Raw genomic sequence first — 25,569 nt, forward strand, 5'->3', positions numbered from 1 at the left:
AGAAAAAAAATAACAGTCATCTGCTGATGGAAGGTTGCCTGACATTGCAAAAAAAAAAAATAATTCATATGAATGTTCAAAAAAACCCCAAACTGCCTAATTAGTTGAAAAATCCAGCTCTGTAGTTTTAAATGGTTTGCAGGAAGGGGTGTCTATTTTATAGAAACTCATTGCTATTTAGTGGAATTCACACTGCAGGGCAGGTGCTCCCCTGTAGGGTGGGTGAGATTTTGAGTCTTCTGGGTTAAAAGTGCAATCATTATGAAATGCATTCTAATTAGGAAAACAAAAAGAAGGGAATGATAAAGTGTAATGAGTACAAGGAACATGTCCCAGATGCTTCAGTGCTAGGTTATGTAGCAGTAAGAAATAGCAAATTTTATTTATTTCCATTTTTTCAGATGATTTGGAATCACCAGAAAGAATCAAGCTGGGCAAGAGTTACCTATATAATCAAGTAACACAAATTGTATTATTCTTATTGTCTCTTTTCTCACTTCTTATCTTTGTTTGTTTGTTTGTTTGTTTGTTTGTTTGTTTGTTTGTTTGTGTGGGAGCAATTCTGGGAGCTTCTCCAAAAGTTGCAAATCATAAGAACTAATTAGTTCTTACTAATTACTAATTAATTAGTTCTAACAGAAAAAGAAACTCTTCCTCTATTTGTGAAATGCACAGGAACCCCAAAGAGCACAACTATGGAATTGTCAATAAATCTGACAGAGCTATACAGGTCAATTCACCTTTGCCATCTTGGGCTCCCTTTTCTCCTTGTTTTTTCATTCTGCATTACTTTTCTTTTCCTTTTTGCCCATTATTTTTAGCAAAACAGTTGGCTTTTCCCCTTAGCCACTGGAACCAGTTCTCCTTTCTTAACTTTGTTCTCTAGCAGGCAATTGGTAAAGGACACTATATGAATTAATAAATAAATCTGTTTTTAAAATCTAGAAGAGCTAATTGGCACTTGGTAAAATGTGGGAATTGTTTGGCTATTCTATGTGGTGTAATGAGTATCAATTACTAGAGGCAAAGGAAAGATCACTTTTTTTGTAATGCAAACCTTTTATTTTGCAGGGGCTAGCACACTGGCAGCTGAAAGATAATACCTCCTGCTGAAAATGTTGTCAAGTCACATCGCATCATTAGTTCTAAGCCCTGTTACATGTCATGTATAGTTAAAAACCAATTTCCCAAGCCCTGTATGATGAGACTGAACGACAAATGCTAATGTAGCAGAATTTAAAGTACTACTTATTCTCGCAGGGAAAAGCAATATTCATAGAATAGTAAAACTGGAAGGGACCTTGAGAGATCAAGTCCAGTCCTCTGCCCTCACGGCAGGACCAAACACTGTCTAGATCATCCCTGACAGGTATCTGTCTAATCTACTCTTAAATATCTCTAGTGATGGAGATTCCACAACCTCCCTAGGCAATTTATTCCAGTGCTTAACCACCCTGAGAGTTAGGAAGTTTTTCCTAAAGTCCAGCCTAAACCTCCCTTGCAATTTAAGCCCATTGTTTCCTATAGCACTCTGCTTAGTTTTCCTGTCAAGTCCACATTTTGGATTTTCTTCCACTTGCTATGACTTACCTGAATTATGACCTGATGGTCATGTAGGTTATGTGAAAATAGTATTCTGCAGATCTCCCAGAAGACTTTTAGGGGCCGATTCCCCAGCTGGAGTAAAACAGCGTAGCGCTATTAAAGACCAGGCCCTAGTTCTCAAGGAGCTTAGAAGCTCTACGTTGTGTCTCATTAAAGAGAAGGGTTGTCTTGAGCAGGAAGAGTTGACAGAAAAGAAACAGCTTAATCTACAGTGGTCTGTTGGATTTGGTATTTATCCTCCCCTTTGTGTATAAAAACAACAGCTCCATGTCTCTTACAGTAGAATGTTGTTGCTTAGGTGTCGTAGCTGGAGATCAGGCTAACAGAAAGGTCAGGAAGGCAGATCTTACAATCAAACTGGTATCCCCAGGAATAACAGCACCCTGTCTTTGGGATTTCAGCCTGGGAGTACTCCCTTAATGCTCCACATCCTGAGAGGCCATTAGGTATTCTGCCTCTCTCCTTGGAGAGTAACCACTGCCCAAGGTCACCAAATAGCAGACAGGAATAGCTCTGGTCTTGATGGTGGTATAGGAAAGTGGCAGGTAAAGCCATCCTCCCCTTGCTCCTTGTGGAGGGGAGGTAAAAGTTTCTCCCTAGTTCCTGGGGGGAGAAAGAAGAGAACAGAGAAGAAGAATGGAAGACAGGGATCGATTGAATGAATAGAACATGGAGAGAGGATGAACATAGGGAAAGTGGTGGTGGAGGAGGAGTGAATGAAGATTGAAAATTGAACTGGAGAGGAATGAAGTAGAAGAATGATAGGAAGAAGGGAAAAACAGTGGGGAGAATGGAAGAAGGAAATATTTCATATCAGTACACTGTACAAAAGATAAATGTTACATGGTGTGTGTATGGATATCAATCTATGACATATAAGAACTGAGTAAATATTAATAGACTCATAGGGTTCATTAAGCATGAGAGCAGAAGGGACCATAAGATTATCAAGTCTGAACTCCTGTAAATCACTGGCCATTACACTTCACTCCATTATCCCTTTGTTGGGCCCAATAACTTGCATGTCATTAAAGCATATCTTATGTTTGGCTAAAACATATCTTTCATGATCCAGTTGTGATCTGAAGACATAAAGAAATGGAGAATACAGCATTTCTTTGGCAGTTTTTTCCATTGGTTAATCATCCTCACTGTTAAAAATATGCCTTCTTTTTATTTTGAATTTGGCTTCAGCTTCCAGTCATTGATTTATTGGTTCTGTGATAAATTAAAAGAGTCTTTTAGTACCCAGTATTTTTTCTCTATGAGGGTATCCTGTGCACTGTAATCAAGTCATCTTTCAATTTTATTTCTGATAAATTAAACAGATTGAGCTCTGTAAGTCTGTCTCTGAGAGGAATTTCTTCCAGCCATTGTGGCATGTTTCTGTACCCTCTCCATTTTCTCAGCATTCCTTTAAAACTTGGACACCAGAACTCTACACAGTATTCCTACACCAGTCTCAATGAAGTCTTCTAGCCTGTATATAATACGGAGCTATTTCCAAATAACAAGCAGAGCATCCACACTGCCAAGCTCATTATTTTGAAATAAGGGGCTGGGTATACTCCTGCTTTCCATGAGGAATAACACGCATTTCAAAATAGTTATTTCGAAATAGCAATAGTGTGGATGCTCCACTACTGCTATTTAGAAATAACTACTCCCCAGAATCATTCAGAGTAATTACTCCCCAGTGCTTTCTGGGTCCAAATTAAGGGAGCATGCCTTAGATTAATTTCAAGGCTTCCCTGTAGTGTGGACACTCTATTTTGAAATAGTTATTTCAGGAGTTATTATTTTGAAATGAGTTATTTCAAAATAATTTCTTAGTGTAGACATCTCCTATAGAAGCATCTCCCCGCTTCTCAAAACTTCTCTTGTTTTTACATCCTAAGACTGTACTAGCTTTCTTTCCCCCGACAGCATTACATTGGGAGCTCATGGCGAGTTGATTAACTTCTAAATCTTTTTCAGTCACTGCTCTTCAGGGTAGATCCCCCTCTGCTTTTCGTAGATGTATAACTTTGCATTTTGCTACCAAGTTTTATAAATAGGGAGGCCTAAATGTATATTTTCTTTGCATCATGCCACCCACATAAAACAAACCTTAAGTCAGAGTAGCTAACTGCACGAGGATGGTTCCAGCACAGGAGATCAGACAGTGGTGCAGATATGGCTTAGCAGTGCTTAACACAACATGGCTGCATTTTCTTATGCCCATGGCTGCCATGGTATTTCTAAGGATTAATTTATGCCTGAAGATTGCACTAGTACAGCATGCCCAAAATGGAGGGAACAGAAAGATGGCTCCTCTGTTACAGTGTGTGCTTTTTGGCTACAGCAGAAAATCTGAGCCTGGATTTTATAGGTTGGCTAAACATTGGCAAAGATCATTATAACAGGTTTATGTTAATAGAAGGATGTAAAAATACCTAGGACAGAGAGGGATTATTTAGGGTGCTCATGATCCAACAGGCTGTATCTAAGAGTAATGGGAATTTGACCAAAGGAAAATTTGGGTTGAGCAATGGGAAAAATTAAAAGTGATCAAGGAGAAGTTCTGGAATTTTTATCCAAGAATCGTTAGCTGACAAGGGAAGGACTAAATTAATTAGTAGGTCTCTTCTTTTTCTTATTTCTGTGCTCTGATGATTCTAGTTTGTAAGTTCAGGAATGTTGTGTATGACAGTATTAAAAATGTGTTTGTGTTCAAGAGTTAAAACTGGTTTCCAAGTTCCCTGGTGAGAATCAGACATGTAGTAGCATCTGAGAAGGACAGTTTTGCAAACATAATTACATTTAACAGGAACATTATACTTGGCGCTGCCAGAACATGTGTTTTTATTTAAAAGTAAACTCGTTTCTTTACCTTAATTTACTCATTTCTAAAGTACTCTAACATCTCAGCCTTGCTTATTCTACTTGGCCATCACACAAAATAGCACATCAAAAAGGAGGGCATTTCTCCCAAACACTATAAAATAGATAAAAATGTATATGTTATAGAAGGGTATTACTACAATGGTTTCTAAACTCTGCCAAAATGATGTTTTTTTTCTGAATGTGAATGCTGTAGCAGATGTAATCTATGCAACAGATGTTTAGCTTTTAAAACGTATTTTGGGGCTCTATCCTGATCCCATTGAAGTAAATAGAAATTTTGCTATAACATTCAGTTGGAGCAGATAGGGTCCTCGATAAGTACATAGCTTCTTAGATTTTCTGAACTGAAAATAATAAAAACATACAATTTAACTTCAGTGTAATAATATGCAGAATAACATATGACCCACTTAAAATGTGCAATTGCACCCGTCTAGGACATTTTAATACCTAGCAAAAATTTTGCAGACAGCTTATTTGCAAAATATTAGGTAGATTGAATGAAAATTGTCCAAAAGACCTAAATCTGTCTTTATTACACACCATGTTTTTTTAAAAAGAACCTTCAGAATTACATGCAAGCTAGTATTCCTTTAGGAGTTTTTTTTAACTGAAATGAATCTAACTGATGTGTTATTGAATTAAATCTATAAAATATTTAGCAATGTGTTTACTATGTATAAGGGGCTAGATAGAAAGATCTGTGCCCTTTTTGAATGCATTGTAAGACTTAAAGTTATGGACTAATCATGAATCTGCTATAAACCACCGTAAAACTGAATGCTACTTCAGGAGACTGCAACACTGTTTTGGTCAATCAATGTACAAGCTTTTTCTCTCATGAAAGACTCATTAAATATAGAAATAGTATTGATAACAGGAAGTGCCAATTATAAAGAGCTTTGGAGAGTTCTAGTAACAGGGAGCCAAAAATTGTAGCCCTTCGAGACACTGTGGCCTCTAGTTAGACAAGGGGTCCAGGAATTAGGAAAATAAAGAAAAAAATCCACACTAAAATGAAATACATTTTTCCCCCTGTCCTTTTTCTATAGTTGTTCCTTTCTGCTCCATCAATCACCCACACAGACACAGGCTTCCTGCTTCTCTTTTACTTTTCCAGTTTGTCTCACTTCCTGCCTCCTTCGTTTCCACCATTGCCACAAGCATCTGTTGGCAGTTTGTCCACTTGGTCAATATGTGTCTCCCGCACTGTCACTTATGTGTGGAATGCCTACTTGAATTGATTTGTAAAACTAGTTCTCTGTCCTCCATTAAATTCCTCCTTAAGACCAATGCCTGCTACCGTGCCTATGGAAAACACCCAGTAGATAATGACTCAGGAGCTAGCCAATAATTGAATGAATTGTGATATTATTCATCAGTTACACACACACACACACACACACACACACACACACACACACACACACTTATAAAGACTTGGAATAATCAAGCTATGCATATAAATGGCTTATGTTAATACATGTTCTCATTTTCCTTTGTTGTCCATCTCCTCCCCCTTCCCAGTGATTGGCATGTCCACTACTGAATTCTGTCATACACCAAGTGGGAGGTTTCTGGGGCAGTGACTGACCTTTTATCCAGAAGTGCTAAAATTAGAGGTATTATGGATGCAGCAGTTTCCAGTGGTTTAGAGTTTGGTTCAATGGACTATACAAATTGTTCCAGAACCCTTGTTTTTATCTGTATTTATACAAGTAATTAATAAAGCCAGGATGAAGTAGGTCTAGGAAATTTTTGAACTCCTTCCTTTTTAGATCATAAAACTATTGTCTCAATTACTTTAGAATCCTTTAATGTTATCACTCTGACTGTATTAGTCATCTAACAAGGTAGTTAGATGTGGTTAAAATCACCCTGCAATACTGTATCCTATGGTTTTATGCATCAAGAGAGCTGTTACAGGAATTTTTCATTTTGTCTTCCTCCTGTCTTGATAGTCTATAGCAAATGCTCAATATTACTTATCCTTTCCTTTTACAAAAAACAGGACTATGTAGCACTTTAAAGACTAACAAGATGGTTTATTAGGTGGACCAGACCCAAAGTTATAATCCAGTGTAAATGAGAGTATCAGGTTTATTTCGTGGACCAGACCCACTTCCTCAGATCAAATAGTGGAAGAAAATTGTCACAACCATATATACCAAAGGATGCAATCAAAAAAATGAACACTTATGAAAAGGACAAATCAAATTTCGGAACAGAAGGGGAATGAGGGGGAGGAGGTAAATGTCTGTGAGCCTTTTCCTTTTAGTCCTTGTATCCTTATGAAAATTATTCAACAAAAAATAATTTTGTATGGTCGAATAGTAGCTTTACTGATCTACATATTTCAACATAAAAAGAAACTCCTCTGTCTTAATATAATTGGGAGTCACCAGATGGTGTCGTTTCAGACAGTCTTACAAGTTGCATGTATATGATTATATAGGCAGTTGGGACAAAAGCTGCTAGCTATGAAGCAGCACACATCAGCATAATATCATTTCTCTCAAAGTGAGATTATTCATCTGAAGCATATTCTTTTCTTGAGTTTCTGTTACTGAAATAATTTTTTAGGTACAGAGCTGCTGCCTACAAACAAAACAAAGATATTACATGATGTCAAAACATTGCACATTTATTCTTCCCTTTCTATCTCATGCGTGTGAATGGTAGAGAGACAAAGGTAGGTGAGGTAATATATTTTATTGGACCAACTTCTGTTGAAAGAGACAAGATTTTGAGGGAGACAAAGTTCTCCAGATACTCAGTGTCACAGCTAAATACAAGATTAAACAGATTATAGGTGTACACACAGATGTTCAGATCTATCTATCTATCTCTGCATAGATACACAATTTTGTATCTGCATCCACAAAAATGAGCCATGGATATCCTCATGAACATCTGCAGATGTGGATACCTGTGCATATAAAGCAGATACCCATGGATTTGCAGGACAGGGCAGATAAGGTTTCAAGTATGACTTTATTTTATTGACACTCACTTTTAAAAGACTAACAATTGGGGGGTAATTGATCTATGTTTTAAATTTTGTTTTAATGATTAATTTATACAGATCAATTAGTAGGCAGAGCAAAAGTTTAAGTATATGCTTAAGTACTGTCTTAAATATCAATGCATATTCATAGAAGCTATGAATTTCACCCTTATTCATCTTGATTAATATCTTACCCTGGGAGTAGTCCCTTTTACTTCAGTGGGACTACTTAAAATGAAATTCTACTTATTGGACTAGATTGTGGGCTCCTCATTCTCATTAGTGACCAATTAATTTCATGAGTAGACCCACTGAAGTCAATCTGATTGCTTGTGAGTAACTGTTTCATAAAAGGAGTAAGAAGTTATAATCCAATGTATCAGGAACTGGCTCTTAATGTTTTTGAATATGTATTCAACAACCTTATTTAGTCCTTGATTAACTTTAATTCTGATTGTTACTGATAAAGAAAAAAACTATGCAGTCAGTCTGGAGACAGAAAAAGATTCTGGTGCATAAGGTAAATAAATTAATTCATATCCTAATTCGATACACACAAGACAATAAATATTTCTGATTCTTAGACCTGAATTTATTTCCCTAGTATTAATGTACCAGTGTTTTCCCCTGACAAATTATTAAGTATTGAAGATGGAAGCACTGTATACATATATATTTTTGAATAGCATGCTGTCAAAATACTTCTTACTGAGAAATTTAATAAAAAGAAATGGAAACATGATGGAAGATAAGTTAAATGGTTCTGATGAATAAATAATACCTGATTTGTTGCTTGCTGAATATGAGTAGTTATCTCTTGTTGACTGCATTTGTACTCGTTCATATTCATAATGTTATATGTTGACACAGCAAGGGATTTTGCTGTTGCTAGTCAGCATGTTAGTTTAGGTAAGTCTTACCTGGAATGTTTTTGAGGACTTTTGAAAGCCAGTGTCCAATACCAAACCTAGATATGAAGGGGCCCCTGACTGACCAACTTAGCTCTTTTTCTGTTCACAGATAGATGCCCTACCCCTTACCCTTGTAATTTTTTACAGTAGGAACAGGGCTATACATTTTGGGCAAGCAAGGCTACCTAAAAAGAAAAGCTTAATGCTCCTAAAGGGTTGTCTGCTGGTTAAGGTTAGTGCCCTAGGAGGTCTGTGTTCAATTTCCTGCTTTTTTGTGTGAACTGAGATGTTACTTGGGCTCAGTACTCAAAAATATCGAGCCATTTAATGTCTTAAATTGGGATGAGAAGCCTCAATACCTTTGAGGATCTGTGCATCTGTTGGAGTTGATATTCTTCACCATCTTGAAGAAATGTTGTGAAAATAAGTATGTTAAAGATTGTGAGGTGTTCAGATATTGAGGCAATGAAGGCCATAGAAGTACCTAGACAGATGGAGAAAACAGTTGCACAAGAAAGACTGAGGGGAAAAGAGGTGTGATAAAGGTGCACTTTTATCTATCGTGGCCTCGGGAAGAACTCTTCCTCATCTGTCGAAAGACTGGAGACATGGCAAAAGGCATCTATGACCCTACTACCAAAAAAGCCAGTGGTAGCTTTGGGGAGAAACACCCCCTGAGTAGCAGAGAGAGTTGGCAGGAGGGGGTCAATTGATGTGGGGCTAGTGTTCATGAGGCCAGTGACAGTGAACCTGGTCTGCATGCTGAGCTCCCACATCTACTGCTGCTTCTTAGAGATCTACCTGTCTAGATGTGTCCAGCATTGTGCCAACAACTGTTTCATCCACTGCCAGAAGGAGAGAGAATATATTGTCTATATGTTTTACCCTACCTACACATTCCCAGATACTTTCCTACTTTGCAGCCTAGAAGATACATCATAGGTTTTAAGGAATTTTAAGTACTAGATAGAATATGAGGGTAACCAAGTGTCATGTATTTACCCAGTAAAAAAGTGTCATGTATTTACCCAGTGATGGCTTCACTCAGCACTGTTGACTGGGCTATTAAAAGTCTGGCTGGCTCCACAATCCATTGACTGTTTTCCAGCCAATGGAAGCTGGGGGGGGGCAGTGTCTATGGGTGAGAGTAGCACATGGAGACTCCTGAACCCCCGTATGTAGGCACGGGATCTGCTAGCCACTTCCGGAATGCATCACAGAGGCAGGACAGGCAGGGAGCCTGGTTTAGTCTCATTGCATGGCTAACCAGGAGCTGCCCAAGGTAAGCCCAACCCCTTGCCCCAGCTCTGCTCCCCCCCCCCAAACCTGGAGCCCCTGCTGCACTCCAGTTCCCTCAGCCCCACCCCCCAGTCTGCACCCAAACCCCTCATAACCAGCCCCACCCTACAGCCAGCACCACCAGCTGGTTTTGTGCAAATAGAAAGTTGGCAGCTATATATAGTTAGTTAGGGACAAAGAAGGCCAAATGATCTTATGAATATTCACAGCACCCACCAGATCCTCTAAAAGACTCATCCATGATCTAGGCTAATGAACCTTGGTCACAGGACTCACTTGGAATGCCAGAGAAAGGATAGCATTCTTGTGAACCACCATTGGCCTTCCCACCTCTAGGTTTCCACAAGAAATATGTGAGTATACATATGATCTACATGTATGAGCAGGGCTCGACAAACTATAGAATCTACTCACCCGTGGCGAGTAGATTTCAGCCGCTCGCCCCATTTACTGGTGGCGCACACATACGCAATGTGGCTCTTGCGCATGTGCAGTGCGGAGTTGGCAAGCGGCTTTCACCGCCGTTTGTCAAGCCCTGTGTATGAATATGCATATATCTAGACTTTAGTAAGGCATCTGATAGAATCTCACATGACCTTCTCATTAACAAACTAGGGAAACACAACTTACAAGGAGGTACTATAAGGTGAGTGCATAACTGCTTAATCATTCCCAGAGAGTAGTTATAAATTGTTCACAGTGAGATGGAAGGGCATAATCAGTGAGGACCCATAGAGATCAGTTCTGGGTCTACTTCTGCTCAATATCTACATTAATGATTGAGATAATGGCATGGAGAGGTCTCTTATAATGTTTGTAAATGATACCAAACTGGGAGGGGTTGCAAATCTTTGGAGGATAGGATTGTAATTCAAAATGATCTGAACAAACTGGAGAAATGTTCTTAGGTAAAGAGGATGAAATTCAATTAGAATAAATACAAAGTACTGCACTTAGAAAGGAACAATCATTATAAATTGGGAAACAGCTACCTAGGAAGGAGTATTGTGGGGGATCTGGACGTCACAGTGAACCACAATCTAAATAGTAGTCAACAGAGTAACACTGATGCAAAAAAAAAAAAAAAAAAAAAAAGCAAACATCACTCTGGGATGTATTTGTATGAGTGCTTTTAGCAAGACATGAGAAGTAATTCTTCCACCCTTCTCCATGCTGATTAGGTCTCAATTGGAGTACTGTGTCCAGTTCTGGGTGTCACTTTTCTGGAAAAATGTGGACAAACAGCAAAAATGATTAAAGGTCTAGAAAACATGATGGAACATCCTACGAGGCATAACGGGGAGGTCGATAAAGGGCTTTCAGGTCGGCGCGGGAGCGTCCAGACTAGCGCGCTGAGCCGACAAACAGCTGATCAGTTGTTTGTTGGCTCAGCATGGCAGCCATTTAATTTAAATGAAGCCGCGATTCTTTAAATTGCAGCTTCATTTCCCTTTGCCGATCAGCCTAATCTACATGGCTCCATCGATGGAGCCATGTAGTTTAGACACTCCCAGGTTTTTTTAGTCCAGGAGGCATAGGTTGGATATTAGGAAAAACTTCCTATTTGTTAGGATGATTAAGCAATGGAATAAATTGCCTAGGGAGGCTGTAGATTCTCCATCATTGGAGATTTATAAGAGCAGGTTACACAAACACTTATCATGAATAATTTATATCAGCAGTGTTCAATAACCGCTCTAGGTAAAGTAGTTGAGGTACAAAAGGTCATGAGAGCTCTGGGGGTGCAGGCCCAGAGGTGGGGCCAGAAAGAGGGGTTCAGTGTACAGAAAAGGATTAATGTGATTAACTAGGGTTAGTTTCTGGGGGACTGCTGGGGGACCTGTGCCTCCACAGCTACAGTCACTTGCAGCTCCTGTTCACCAGAGATCACAATTCCTGGCTAATGGGAAGTGATGTCTCAGTCCACGCTACTTCCTGCAGCCCCCAATGGCCAGGAACATTGATCTGCAGTGAATGGGGGCTTCAACAGGCTGTGCCCATGAAGTGCAGGTAAACAAAGTGCCGGTGGTCTGCCATGGGCTAATCTTGGTGAACCACATCTGGCTTATTGCCCACTCCTGGTCTAGATGGTGCTTGGTCCTGTCACAAGTGCAAGGTGCTAGACTTGAGGACCTCTCAAGATTCCTTCCAGTTCTATGATTCCGTGACATAACTCTTGATGTGAAATTACTATTGCTCTAGTTTTACAATCTTGTTTCAATTGCAACATTTGTGTTTTTACTAACTGTTAATAAAATGGTTGCAAATTTGCGAGTCTTGCAACAGTGCACATTTCAAGTCCCAATGAAACAATATATCTAATTCTATTCTGTCTGATTTAAGGACTGGAACCTATGGTTTAATTTGTCAATTGGGGATTCTTAAGTAATCAATATAGATGATACAATCAATATATAATCAGGCAATAGCTCTCTCTATGCCCAATCCTAGGTTGCTTAACTTCTTCAGCATCCATTGGCCTTAATGAGATTGAAGTGTACTCAGAACCTTCTATGATGTACTCAGCATCTTGTAAGGCTGGACCTTGATTAAGGAGGGAGAGAAGGATACACTGGTTCCTTTACCTTCTTTCCTTTATCCTAATAGCATGTCAGAGACCATTGGAACAGGAAATAAAAGGGGTGGGGCTGTCTGGCTTTCCAATCTGCAGCGGTAATGGGCACCTCATCATGCAGAAACAGTTTCATTGTAACTACTACTTTTCCATGCAACCAATCTCCGCAGTCTTACAGTTGCTGGAGAGCACTTTTCTGCATGGCTTTAGGTTGCCACACACCCTTTGGGGGAGGCAGGTACATGGGTGCCCCTTTTGTTTCTCATTCAACTTCCCCCTTTATATTCTTGGAACTACTCCTTTGTAGCTGATGTATTCTGCTTCCTACTGCATTAATGGAGACAAAGAGATGGCCATGGAAAGAGAGGGCCACTATAACTTGCCCTAGGAGATAATCAAGGCTTCTAGCCATGCCAATGATCTCTTAAAGCAGTGGGCCCCAGTGTGGTGCCCTTCAGGGCATTTATGTGTGCCTGCCTAGCGCCACCCCTGGGAGCGCAGTACATGCGCGGCCCCACCTCCGGGCGCCCGGCGCACGCGCGGCTCCTATCCCGGGTCCATGGTTCATGCACGACCCCCGCCCCCAGGTGCATGGCACATGCACTGTCCCATCCCCGGGCAGCCCGGCAGCCCCACGTGGCACCTGCCACCCAAAAAGTTTGGGGATCACTGTCTTAAAGCATCCAGATGAGGCTACATTATTGCAGAAGTCTCAAGGACAGGCTCTAGGGCAAGTGCACACTGCCTGTGAGCTATGACACTGAAGGTCACTGGAATAGAATGGACAGGACTTTGATCTCACCCTCACCCTCTTCTATTATGACACTTCCTAGAGATATCCAGGACAGTGAGGCACCTCACACTCACCTACCCTTAGCTTGAGGAAGCCTTGTGTTTGCCTGCCAGGGGTCGCTCCCTCACTCTATTGGGCAACATAAGCATTCTTCTCTAGGTCTAAGCAGACCCCCCTGTCTTTCCACAAGTTAGCACCACACACACATCAACCCCCAAGCACATCCCCAGAATGTCCAGCCTCCCACTCCTCTTTTTTAAAACAGTTCCAGCCTTTTACCCAGGACATCCCCTTTTCAAATATTTATTTTAGGATTCTTTTGTCTTCGTAAATCCTCAGTCTCACACCTCGCCCAGACAGCAATCAGAGCCTGTCTCCATAGATATCAATTGATCCCCATACTGATTGAGTTATCCCTAAGGCTCACATTGACACAGGTGACATGCTTTACTTCCACCGGGACCAACTTCTGTTGGTGGAAGAGATAAGCTTTCAAACTTCACAGAGCTCTTCACAGAGGTCTGGTTTATTTCTTCTGCCAACAACAGTTGATCCAATAAAAGATGCATCCTCACCCAGCTTGTCTCTCTCATGTCCTGGGACCAACGCAGCATATCAACACAGCAAGTACTCTTTGTTTCAACAATTTTGAAATCTAATATTTTGCAGCTGTTTAAATTGTTTCCCATGCAAACATTGTGCAGTAATTATGCTAAGCAGTGGGCTACTAGCTTTTGTAGCCAACTTCACATACCACCCTTTGATCAGTTATTATATAGATAATCTGGCTCTTCTTCAGTTCTGTGTAGCTTGAAAACTTGTGTTTTTCACCAACAGGAGATAACCCACTGAAAAGTATTACCTTTTCAGTGGGCTATCTCCTGTTGGCAAAAAACAATATCACCTGACCAACATGGCTATAACTACACTGCAAACTATTTTATAGCTATCAGAACCAGGGGGTATCCCTGTAAAACACTCTGCAACCCCCATCTCTCTGCCAGTTGGCACCTGAATGTCCCCATCTCTCTAAGTCACACTCATTCTATGCAGCAAAGCTACTACACACAGCCAAATACACAGGATGCTCTGCAAAAAATGTTCAGCATCATCAGTTTGGAAATCTATAACATTTTGCTCAATGAGGCTGTAGTTCTCTGCTAAATCAGATACACGGTAGACTCTGTCCCTGAAGTTATTGTCCTTAGTATAAATAACTGTGGCGAACCTCCATCTGCTCATAAACTGTTTTGCCCAGTGCACATTTGTACCCTTGCCTGGAAGAACAGCTACACTTCACTGACATCATGCTGGGTACTTCTTTATGTGTATCTGTTCTGTTCTGTTTGACTAAATTATCACCTGCCTTGTTTTCAGTGCATACAGTTTACATAACCTATGCTATTTTAGGTGATTTACTTGAATAAAGTAATCTCTGTTTTGTTTTGGTTTTTGTTGCCTTAACACACTAGTGATTAATTGTACTCATTTTGTACACGGTGATTTTTTTCTTTTGTGAAAATGGTCACCTCTGTTCTGGGATTAGACCTTTACACTGCTTAAAAGTTACCTGATACTAATGAATATTTCTTCCTCACCTCTAAAAAATGACTGTTGAACTCCTCTCTATATTATGACAGGCTGAAACTGACTCTGATGTGTTTGGCTGTGGAATTGCATTCATGCCTAAAGGAAAATTCAACACGGACATGGCCCTTATGAAATAGAGGGCTCTGTCTCAAAAGCCACCAAAAACAGCCAAAAGTGGAGTACACCGTTATATACCATACTATGGAATATCCAGAAGTGTTGTTTGGCTCTTTCATAAGGTTTTTTTGAGAGAAAGAAAAAAAACATGTGAGTGTGGTGATCCACCTCTGGCTATAGAACAAAAAGGTCCTTCTGAATAGAAGTCATTAGATAGAACAACACATAATGATATATGCCAAAGGATCTTCAGACTTTTCATTCTGCAGATCACTTTGCAAAAGAGAGTTCGAACTAGCGGGGTAATGTAGGCATACCACACTTGCAAATGAAGCCCGGGATTTGAATTTCCCGGGCTTCATTTGCAAGTGCTGTATGCCTACATTACCCTCCTAGTTCGAACTAGGAGGGTAGTGTAGACATACCCAGAGTGCCTTTCATGAACACTTCTACCCTCCCCAAAACCCAATTGCTTAGTTCTCAAAATATTTTCTTCAGGGCCATCCAAGAGGGCTCCAAAGGGATAATTGCTCTTCTAAGGTCCTCAGCATGAGAATCACTATTATACACCTTGCACATAGTCATTAGGAGCAAAGAATCCACGCATCTTGATTCTCTGTTTGCTTAGAGACTGAATTTTAGAAGTGGTGAATAGCTGTAATTCTTGTTAGCTTCAGCTTCAGCTGCAGTTCTCAGAACACGTGAAAATCAGGCTTTTTTAGAGCCTAAAACTATCCAATAGGGAATAAAATGTGCCATAGTACTGTAGCTTTACAACATGAATCAGAGCTGAATGGATGACAGATTATATTGTGAAAAGAGACTGTAACAAACTCTACTTGGTTTGCTTTATTCATATTATGTTTGTTGAATTATGATAATATCACACTGAACATTTTTTAGTTAATTTAGATCTATACCTTTGACTCTTTCAAGATTTGAGTTTACTGCATTGTTGGCTGAAGTTAGTATGTTTGAAGTATTTCACAGGCTAACCTAGCCCCATGGTATAGATTAACTCAAGCCACTCTTGAGTTATTGTGTACATGCTGTCATAGGATGGAGTCAAATGTACTGTTAGCAGGTGAACCAAACTCCCATGATCCTTTGCAGATGAGCCAAACTCTTGTGAATCTTATATTGAACTTTAGCTGAACCTAGGGTGTTATCAATGATGAATTGGATATCCCCTTACTCCGACCTGTTGACCCAAGGAAATGTTTCCAGATGTCAGAAAGGGACTACATGTGATTGATGAGGTGCAGAAGTTTTCCATGATTGATAATAACTTATTGAGAGATGCTTTGAGCTTATCAGGGACTATTCTTTTTTTTTTAAATGTTTTCTGCCATAATGACCAGAACTGATATTTTTGCTTTATCAGTTATGTAAATCAAGTTACCATGAAAAATGCTCCATAGATCATAGGTCATTTTCCCTACATGCATAAACATTCATGGTATATAAGTAAGTAAATATCTAAAAGGTAGCTGAGAGGGAATCAAGCTGCAAGACCACTTCCCCAGATTAGTATGATAATGTGTGGATCTTCCTTATTCTACTGACTAATAATTGTTGCTTAGGGAAAGCTGATTGAGCCTAATTTTCTGACCTCATAACAGAATCAGACCTTTAAGAAAAGAATACAGAGCCAGGCAGGAAGGTAATAATCAGTAGCAGTTTGGGCCATTTAGTAATAGTTAGTAAGTTTAAACAGTGACAGCATTCAGGTTTTGTCATGGACTGTCACGAAAGTCTGGGTGCGTAGCATATTCCAGTTCTGCAGAAAGGTGCCTTTAATGTGGGGGCAATTAAAATAGAAAATAAAGTATTGAAGTGTTATAGGAGCAGACTGTTAATACAGCAAAAGAAAAGGAAAATAATATCAGACAACAACAGAGAAATACTCATGCATTTTGTAGAAGATATATTATAGATCGTGGTGGTGCTTCATTTGTGCTGGACACAATGAAAGCAGATCCTGGGATCATGTTTATAATGCATTGAAGTTGGAGACAAATAAAAAAAGGAATGATAAGGAGTAGAAAAGTATTTCAATGCAGAATCTTCATGTGGACTCTATGGTTTTGAATAGAGATAGCTAAATGAATGAACAAATAAGGGAAATGAAGGATCATTTGGAAGCAGAAAGGGAGAAAAACAACAGCTGCCCAGTGTGAGTAGTAACACCCCCTCATCTTGAAAGCTGCACAGAGCAAGAGATAATGCTCTCAAATGTTAAGCACAATGTGCTCCAGAGAACTACCAACCACCTAGTTACAGAGGGTCCAAAAGTCATCTCTTTCAAACTTGGAGAGGGAAAAGACTTTGCAAACTCCGTGGCTGGGACTGGACACTCCCAGCAGTAACTAAACAGACTGAAGGTGTTTAAGGAAGCATGGAACCTATATGTATCTTCAGAGCCAGCCTTACACTGATTAGACCGATTCGGTCAAATCGGGCCCCACGCCTAAGGGGGCCCCGCACCCCTGAACCCGGAAGTGCCAGCGAGTTACTGAGCCGGCGGCCATGCTCCACCAATATGTGGAGCTAGGTCTCTCGCCTGGCTCTGCCTGGAGCGGGCTCCGGTCTCCCCCAGCTGCCCTCCCACACATCCTCCCACCCTGCCCCCAGAGCATCCCCCTCAGCCCCGGACCATCCCTGCCATGTGTGGCTCCTCCTCATCGCCTGCTGCTGCCCATGCGCAGCATTGCATGTGGGCAGGGAGGATGCTTGGGCATGACATGACTTAACGGCCCGGGATTTTAAAACTCATGGGAGGCACGTTGCGGGGCCTGGCTGGCTCCAGGTTCAGCCTCCAGAGCCTGAGTGCAGACTCCAACCCCGCAACATGGAAGGCAGAAGATAGGGAACAGGCTTGTGCGGCGGTGGGGGAAGGGAAGAGAAGGGGCTTGGGCTTGGGCTTGGGCTTGGGCTTGAGCGGAGGCGGAGGCGCTTGGGCGGGGGAGGGGCAAAAGGAGAAGGGGCCTGGTAGGGGGAAGGCACCAAAAGACAGGGTTGCAGGAGAGACAAATGCCAGGGGACCAAGTGCAGACCATAAGGGAAAGGGCAGGAGGGGAGGTGTCAGTGGGAGGGGGAACAGGGTGATTCTGGGAGACGAGAGGAGAGGGGAAGGGCATTGGGGGCTAGAGGGGGAAGTGCTGAGAAAAGGCTTGAAAGAAGGGGTAGGTGTGAGAAAGGTGGGGATGGAGCAAGGCATGTGTGAGGGCACAGAAGGGCAGGAGGGGAATGGGGCAGAGAGTGGTGAGGGGGTGGGTATCAGGGAAAAAGAGGGCAAAGAGGGTAGGGACAGTCAGGGAAGGGGGAGGCACCAGGAGTGTGCAGGGCTAAGGGAAGGTGCAGATGTCAGGGGATTCCGGGCGTGAAGCAGAAGGGCAGACACCTGCAGGGGAGGGACCAGCACCAGAGGAGAGAGGCAGGGCAGGTGTGTAGAGGGAGGTGTTAGAAGAGGGGGTGAGGAGGGGTAGCTCACATGAGCACAGTGGGGCTACTGGAGGAGTGGGCACAGGGGGGAGAGAAGGGCTGGTGGAGGGGGGCAGGTCGCAGGAAGGCTGAGAGCAGTGAGAAGGGCAGGAGTCAGGACAGCAGAGGAGGGTGAGGAGTTGGGGGGCAGCAGGCACCAGGGGAGATGACAGAGCAAGGGGAGGAGACATGGCAGCAGAGAAAAGGTCAAGGTTTATAAAATATTTATTAATAACTTGGTATGCTGCCCACGGCCACTTCGTTTGTGCCCCGCGGTGCAGTTTGGGTTTATGTGGGGATCAACACATGGCCAGCAAGTGGGAGCCGAAACAAAAAAGTAGTCAGTGTAATGATTTTCTGTTGATATGTGTTTCAGTAGTTAAATTCTTGGACTCTCATTGCACATGAAAAGTGCTGTCACATGGGTAGAAATCGGGTAAATATTGCATTTTATTGATATCAGCAGAACTGACTTAAATGGAGCCTATGTGTTGTGTAGTCTTGCCTTAATCTTTGTATTCATGCCTGTCAGTGTGAGAGAAGCTATTTGTATATGTTTGCTTGCATATGCAACCACACTTAAGTTGAGGCCCTCAGCATGTTCTATAAGTATCAGTGTGGCCCCTGGGGCTTCCAAAGTTGAGTGTCCCTAGCTCATCCCTGACAGGTGTCTAGCTAACCTGGTCTTAAATATCTCCAGTGATGGAGATTCCACAATCTCCCTAGGCAATTTATTCCAGTGTTTAACCACCCTGACAGGCAGGAAGTTTTTCCTAATGTCCAACCTAAACCTCCCTTGCTGCAATTTAAGCCCGTTGCTTCTCATCCTAAACTCAGAGGCCAAGGAGAACAATTTTTCTTCCTCCTCCTTATGATACTCTTTTAGGGTATGTCTACACTACCCCGCTAGTTCGAACTAGCGGGATTTGAATTTTCTGGGCTTTATTTGCATGAAGCCGGCCGGCGTCATTTTTAAATGCCGGCTAGTTCGAACCCCGTGCCGCGCGGCTACACGTGGCATGGAGTAGCTAGTTCGGATTAGGCTTCCTAATCCGAACTAGCTGTACGCCTCATTCCAAATTGCAGCAAGGGAGGTTAGGTTGGACATTAGTAAGATCTGTGCTCTCCTTAGACCACATTGAACATTAGAGTCCCTACCATCAAACTCATGCTAAAAATCAGTGGCAGCCCATCAATACAGGTGACCTAGGCGGTCGCCTAGGGCACCAAGGAAAATGGCCATTGAGGGCTTTGGAGGTGGGGGTGCCAATCGCACGCCTATTGCATGTTTCACCTAGGGCGCCAGTTGCCGGCAGCTCGTATAGGGCCGCTTCTGATCAAAATGTGTGTCTATGATGGGAAAAATTGGAGACAATCTCATTAAATTAGATTTCATGGCAATCTGGGCTACTCCTGCCAGTGCAACAAATCACGCTCCCTTTGAAATAACAACAGGACAAGAAATTAGATTTCCAGAACATTTGTTGAAGGAAACAATTGATACACATATCAAAGGAGATAGCATTGATGTTTTCATGAATAAATTCCAACAAAGGCAGATGCATCTGTATGTAGCTAATGAAGTGGAGAAGTTGAAACAGAGAGCAAAAGTATATTTTGACGATGGAATAAAGGTTAGAGTTAGAAAGCAGGAGACTCAGTCATACTTCCTTTGCATGCCACACTGGAGCATAACTTGTGCCATAAATGCCCTTCTGTGCTGTGCATAAATTGAATTAATCTCTACATATGATTTGGTTACCGGAAACAAAAGAAAAATAGATAAAATTAATCAACTTAAAATGTTTATGGGAAAAAAATCCCTCCATCCTACAGAGAACTAACACTGCTGAAAGTACCTTGTTATTGATGTTGACTCTCTAATTGCTTGGGGTGCTGCTGAATGGAGAATTACAGCTCCACTTTCCCCAGGAATCTTTGCAAGGTTTTAGAGAAGGAGACATTTCTTTTTCTGGTAAAATATAATGCAATGGATAGGTTGTCACATAGTCTATGGCAGTGGAACAGCTTTTTTTTGTACAATATGATATGACAGGATATAGTATAATATTTCCCAATGGTGCAAAGCCAGGTAGGCATTAGGAGGAATGAAGCAGTCAGATATGAAACTAATGACTCTAACATTCAGAAGTCAGACACACAAAGATTCAGGCCTGTATAATGTAACCATAGCAACTGCTACAGAGGAAGGCCCAACAATTCATGACACAGGCAGTATCAATGGTAGATTTAGAGTTAGTGGGGACCTGTGTTCAGCTTCATTTTTTGGAGGCCCTTGGAGACTCAGCCAAGAAAAAAGAACATTCACTCTTCCTGCTCCTCCCATTTTTCATTCTTTTTTCTTCCTCCTCCTCCTATATTATAAGTAATAAGAAGTAAAGGAAAATGAAGTGAGGTGCCTTTATTGGTTTTGTAGTCTAACTTTTTTTTCACAGACCACTTGAAAATTGCTGAGGGTCTCTGTGGAGCACTCAATGGTCTTTCCAAATATTGTTTGTACCATTAACTAAACTATTGTAAAGTGCTTTGGATAAGAGCGCTTTATTTAAAAAACTCATAGTAACCTTTCCTCGGTCCACCTGAATAGAGTTCTTTGAGCACAGTTTGAGAACTTCTCATCTAGATGAAAGCTTGTATTTGAATATGTGAAAAATGTGTAAAAATAAAATATATAGATGATGCATGAATGGAAAAATAAAGGTTAACTTCCTCTGAAGAAATGTATTCAGGTAAAAAATTATTCAGATAACTTTCTTTTTACATTTTTTCTTTACAAAATCATCAATTAAGTCATCGTAAATAATATTTTGTAAAGAGGCACTTTCAATTATCAATACTGCTGAACTTGTCACATATTTCTGACTCTTCATATTTCACAAATAATTTTCACTCACTTCAATACAGAAAAAGAAGGTTCACCAGAAGCATTTGTGACCAGTATTGTTAAAAATATTTTCAGAATGGTTTCTACATTTGGAAAGATAGCCTGCAAACCGTCATGTACAAGTCTTTACAAATCAATTGGTGATCTCAAAGTATAGACCTCATCATTTTTGATAAAATGAATGAAATGTTTCATTTCATCTTCAAAAAGATTTGTGTCTATGTTCTCTCAGTAGCATTCACTTAATATCTTACGGTAGTGGCTTTTAGCAGCTTTATCCATGCTTCTGTCAAAAAACATGCAAAATGGAATAAATAAATCCACAGCTTTCTTTAGAGATTCACCTCTACTCTGCAACTGCACTAGTAACGTGTCACAAATAACACTGACAGTCTCAACGATGATCTTCTCTTTTCCTTTTAAATTAATTTCATTGTCTCTAGTTTCATCAAAAAATAACTTTCTGTTTTTTTAATGCTTTTCATCAGATATATCAAAGGAACTCAGATTTTCTATTACTGTTCATGCCTCTGCTTCCATGGACCTATAGTCTTTTGAACGTCCATGACAAAACTTGTAATTGAGGCTAAAGAATTATGGAATTATTATGACCCTATAGAATTATGGAATCACAGGGCTGCAAGAGCCCTCAGGAGGTCACCGAGTCCAACCCCCTGCCCAAAGCAGGATGAACCCTTGCTAAATCATCTCAGCCAGGGCTTTGTCAAGCCAGGACTGAAAAAACCCTAGGGATGGAGCTTCCACCAACTCCTTAGGGAACCCATTCCAGAGCTTCACCACCCTCTCAGTAAAATAGTCAAACCTGAATAACCACAGCCCTGACCATGGATTACCTCATGCCAAACTGGTTCCCCACAGACAGTGGCTTCCTGAGGGCAATAGCAATGCACTTCTGCAGGGGATGGTGGGTCTCATGGGTGTCCCATCACCTGAGGATGGGGCGAGCCACTCGCAGAGCTCCAGAAAGGTGCCCCTCCACATGCAGAATTTCTGGAGCCACTGCTGGTTGTTCCATTGCGGCAGGACGATGCAGTCCCACAAGTCGGAAATGGTCGTGCTCTACCAGAAGCGGTGTTCCATGGTGTTGGAAGAGGATGGAGGGGAATTTGGTGCATCATAAGTGCCAGGACCTTGGTGAAGAAGTCCTCTGGTCCAGGCTGGTCATCATGGTCCTGAAGCACTATGTGGGCAGTGTGTATGAAGTGTGCACACTTTATTTCGGGAGTTATTATTTTGAAATAACTTATTTCAAAATAATTTCCTAGTGTAGGTATGTCTTTAGGCTCTAAGGGTATGTCTACACTACAGCGCTATTTCAAATTATCTTAATTTGAAATAGTTAATTCAAATTAAGCTAATTCGAATTAATGCATCTACACACAAAATCTATTTTGAAATAGCATTTTGCTATTTCAAAATAGCACGTCCACGCTGAGTAGACCCTGAACCGAAGTTAAGGCTGGCCGGAACCAGTGCTGGCAGGGCATCAGGATAGGACTTATAGTGTGGGGCTGCTGCCTAAGGCTAACTGAGCTCCATGCTTAAAGGGACCCTACCCACACCCCGGACAGACAGTTCTCAGGGTTCCCCGCTTGCTTGTCTACCTCGATGAGGGACAGCAAAACAGTCCTGTCTTGGAGTGCCCTGAGTGCCTGCACTCGAGACACCACAGCACTCGGCCACATAGAACCAGAGCTGTCCCTGGGCACGCCAGTGTATCTCATGGGGTCATTGCCATTAGCCCAGCTGCACTTGCTGCAGGCTGCCATCCGGGGGGTCCATCGGGGGGCTGTCAGGATCCAGGAGGCCCTGCGGGAGAGCGTCCACCCTGAGGAGCCCTCAGAGCCTCCCCAGTTCTCCCCACTGGGGGCTCGTGCCCCATTCCTCCCTCACGTCCTTCTAATTACCCCTCCCTAACCCCCCTTCCTGATGTCAAATAAAAGACACGTATGTTCAATAGAAACTGGGCTTATTGAACAAAACTGCGGGGAGGATGAACCTCTGAGGAGACTGGAAAAAAGATGTGGGAGAGGGGAAGAGAGAGGGTGGGAGAGGGGAGGGAGAAACCTGGGAGGAGAGAGCTGGAAGGGGGAAGCAAGGGGAAGAAAGAGGAGGGGACGCTCAGGGCTCAGGGTTGGGGGGTCTCGCTGGACCAACTTGATTTTCATGCAAACCTGCTCCTGGGTTCGCATGTGGCCTTTGGTGGCCAGGCTGGCAGCTATCCTGCCATAGACGGCCACATTCCTCTCTCTAGTGCAGAGATCATGGACATTGGGGGTATCTTCCCCAAACCTGAATAAGGTCCATGATCTTCAACCTGGACCAGGAAGGCGCCTGCCTTCTCCAGCCTCTGGCAGGCTCCTGGAAGCTGGCAGACTGCTCCTGGGGAGCGGTGGAGGGCTGGCTGCCAGTGACTTGCTTGCTAATGTTTTGGAGCCACTGGGTCAGGGTCCCCAGTGGCCACTGCTGGCTCTGGGCTGGCAGACTTGGAGCTGGCACAGGCACTGTGGCCAGGGTCTACCCCTTTAATGGCTCTGAAGCTGGGGGAGAGGAGAGTAAGTTTTCCTGTTTGTGCCCAGAGTGGCCACCAAGGCTCTCTGGGAAGGGCTGGAGAGCCCCTATTTTGAATTAAGTGTCTACACAGCACTTAATTTGAAATAGCTATTTTGAATTTGGTATTACTCCTCATAGAATGAGGTTTACCAAATTTGAAGTAAGCACTCCAATATTTTGAATTAATTTCGAAATAGCAGTTTGCATATATAGACACTATTAAAGTTAATGTGAAATAACAGCTGTTATTTCCAATTAACTTTGCAGTGTAGACATATCCTAAAGTGCCACAGGACCCCTCGTTGTTTTGATCCCTCTACTACCGTGGTCACCAACCAGTCGATCGATTGCGAGGCCTCGACCAGTTGATCATGAGGCGTTCGGACCCCCCATTTTCCTCCCAATCCTGAGAAGCTCCAGTACCTATCTCCAGCGTAGTTCTGGCTTCCCATGGGGTGGATGGAAGTCCTGCCTGCAGCTTCGCGCCACTTCCTGGGGTTCCAGAAGTGGGCTGGGTGCTCCCCTCCCACAGCTCTGTGGCATGCTGGGCATGCTGAGGGAGGGGGCATCAGCCCTGGAGGAGGAGTTCAGCAGCTTCCCTGCACCATAGGAGGAGTGAGTTGAGCGTAGGGGTTTCCCTGCACTGCAGGAGCGGGGGTTGGCCCTGGGGCAGGCACGCGGGGGGGTTTGGCTGCGCCACGGGAGGGGGGTTTGGCCCTGGGGAAGGCACGCGGGGGGGGCTGGCTGCACCGCAGGAGGCACACTCTGGCCCCAGAGGAGGTACGTGCCGGCTTCCCTCTTGGGGGGGGGGAGAATCCCGGGAGGAGGTGGATGCAGAGGACCCTCTGCCCTCACTGCCCCTTGTTCCCTCTTCCCACTCTCCTCTTCCCTCTCCCCACTCCCCAGCCTCAGGAACCTGTCCCCACTGGCACCCTGTTCCCTGCCCTCCCATCACCCTGTCCCCTCTCCCCTGTCGCCTCTCCCATCCCCAGCCGCAGAACTCTGTCCCCACTGGCACCCTGTCCCCTGCCGAAGCACCCACTAGCACCCTTCCCCAGTATTATGTCCCCTGCTCCCACCAACACAGTTGAGGCCACATTAGTGAAGCTGGGGGGGGAGGTTGGAGGAGGGTTTTTTTTGCATCTCACTTTTGTGGCCCCAACTGACTTTTCTGTGGGTCAGTGACCCCTGACTCAAATCAGGTTCCCTGCCCTTCTCAGAAATAAAGACAATGTAGAAACTTTTTGTGTTTGACATAGTATTTTATTTGAAAATGAAGCCAGGCCAACAAACCCCCAATTGCGGCCAAGCCCCCATCTGGCCACAGCATCATGACACTCCTTTCCCCCAGACCCTACATCTGAGCCTATCATACACTGGAACCCCCTGCCCTGAGTCCCTCACATACCTCAACCCAAATTCTTGACCCCTCACATCCAGAAGTCTGTGGCTTGCTTAGTATCCTAACCCTACATCTGACACCAACACTGCCCGGCCTGGAGCCCCCTCCCTGAGCCAGTGTTCCCTTATCCACCTCCTCCTGCATCCAGATTTCCTCTTGCACCTCTCACCCCTTCCCACACCCAAATCCCTCATTCCCACCCCGGAGCCTACACATCCTGTCTCCACCCAGCGACGGTATGGCTAGACTGCAAGACTTTTTCAGGATTCCGGAGATATCCCAGAAAAACTCTTCTGCATCTAGGGATGCGTTTGTTCTTCCACTTCTTTTAGTGGAAGAGCAAACATTCTCTTTCAGTCACCCCTATATTCCTCTTTCCACGAGGAATAAGGGGGCTTCCAAAAGAAAGGTTTTTTCTGACA

This window comes from Pelodiscus sinensis, chromosome 2, assembly GCF_049634645.1.
Source record: "Pelodiscus sinensis isolate JC-2024 chromosome 2, ASM4963464v1, whole genome shotgun sequence".
NCBI classification, from domain to species: domain Eukaryota; kingdom Metazoa; phylum Chordata; order Testudines; family Trionychidae; genus Pelodiscus; species Pelodiscus sinensis.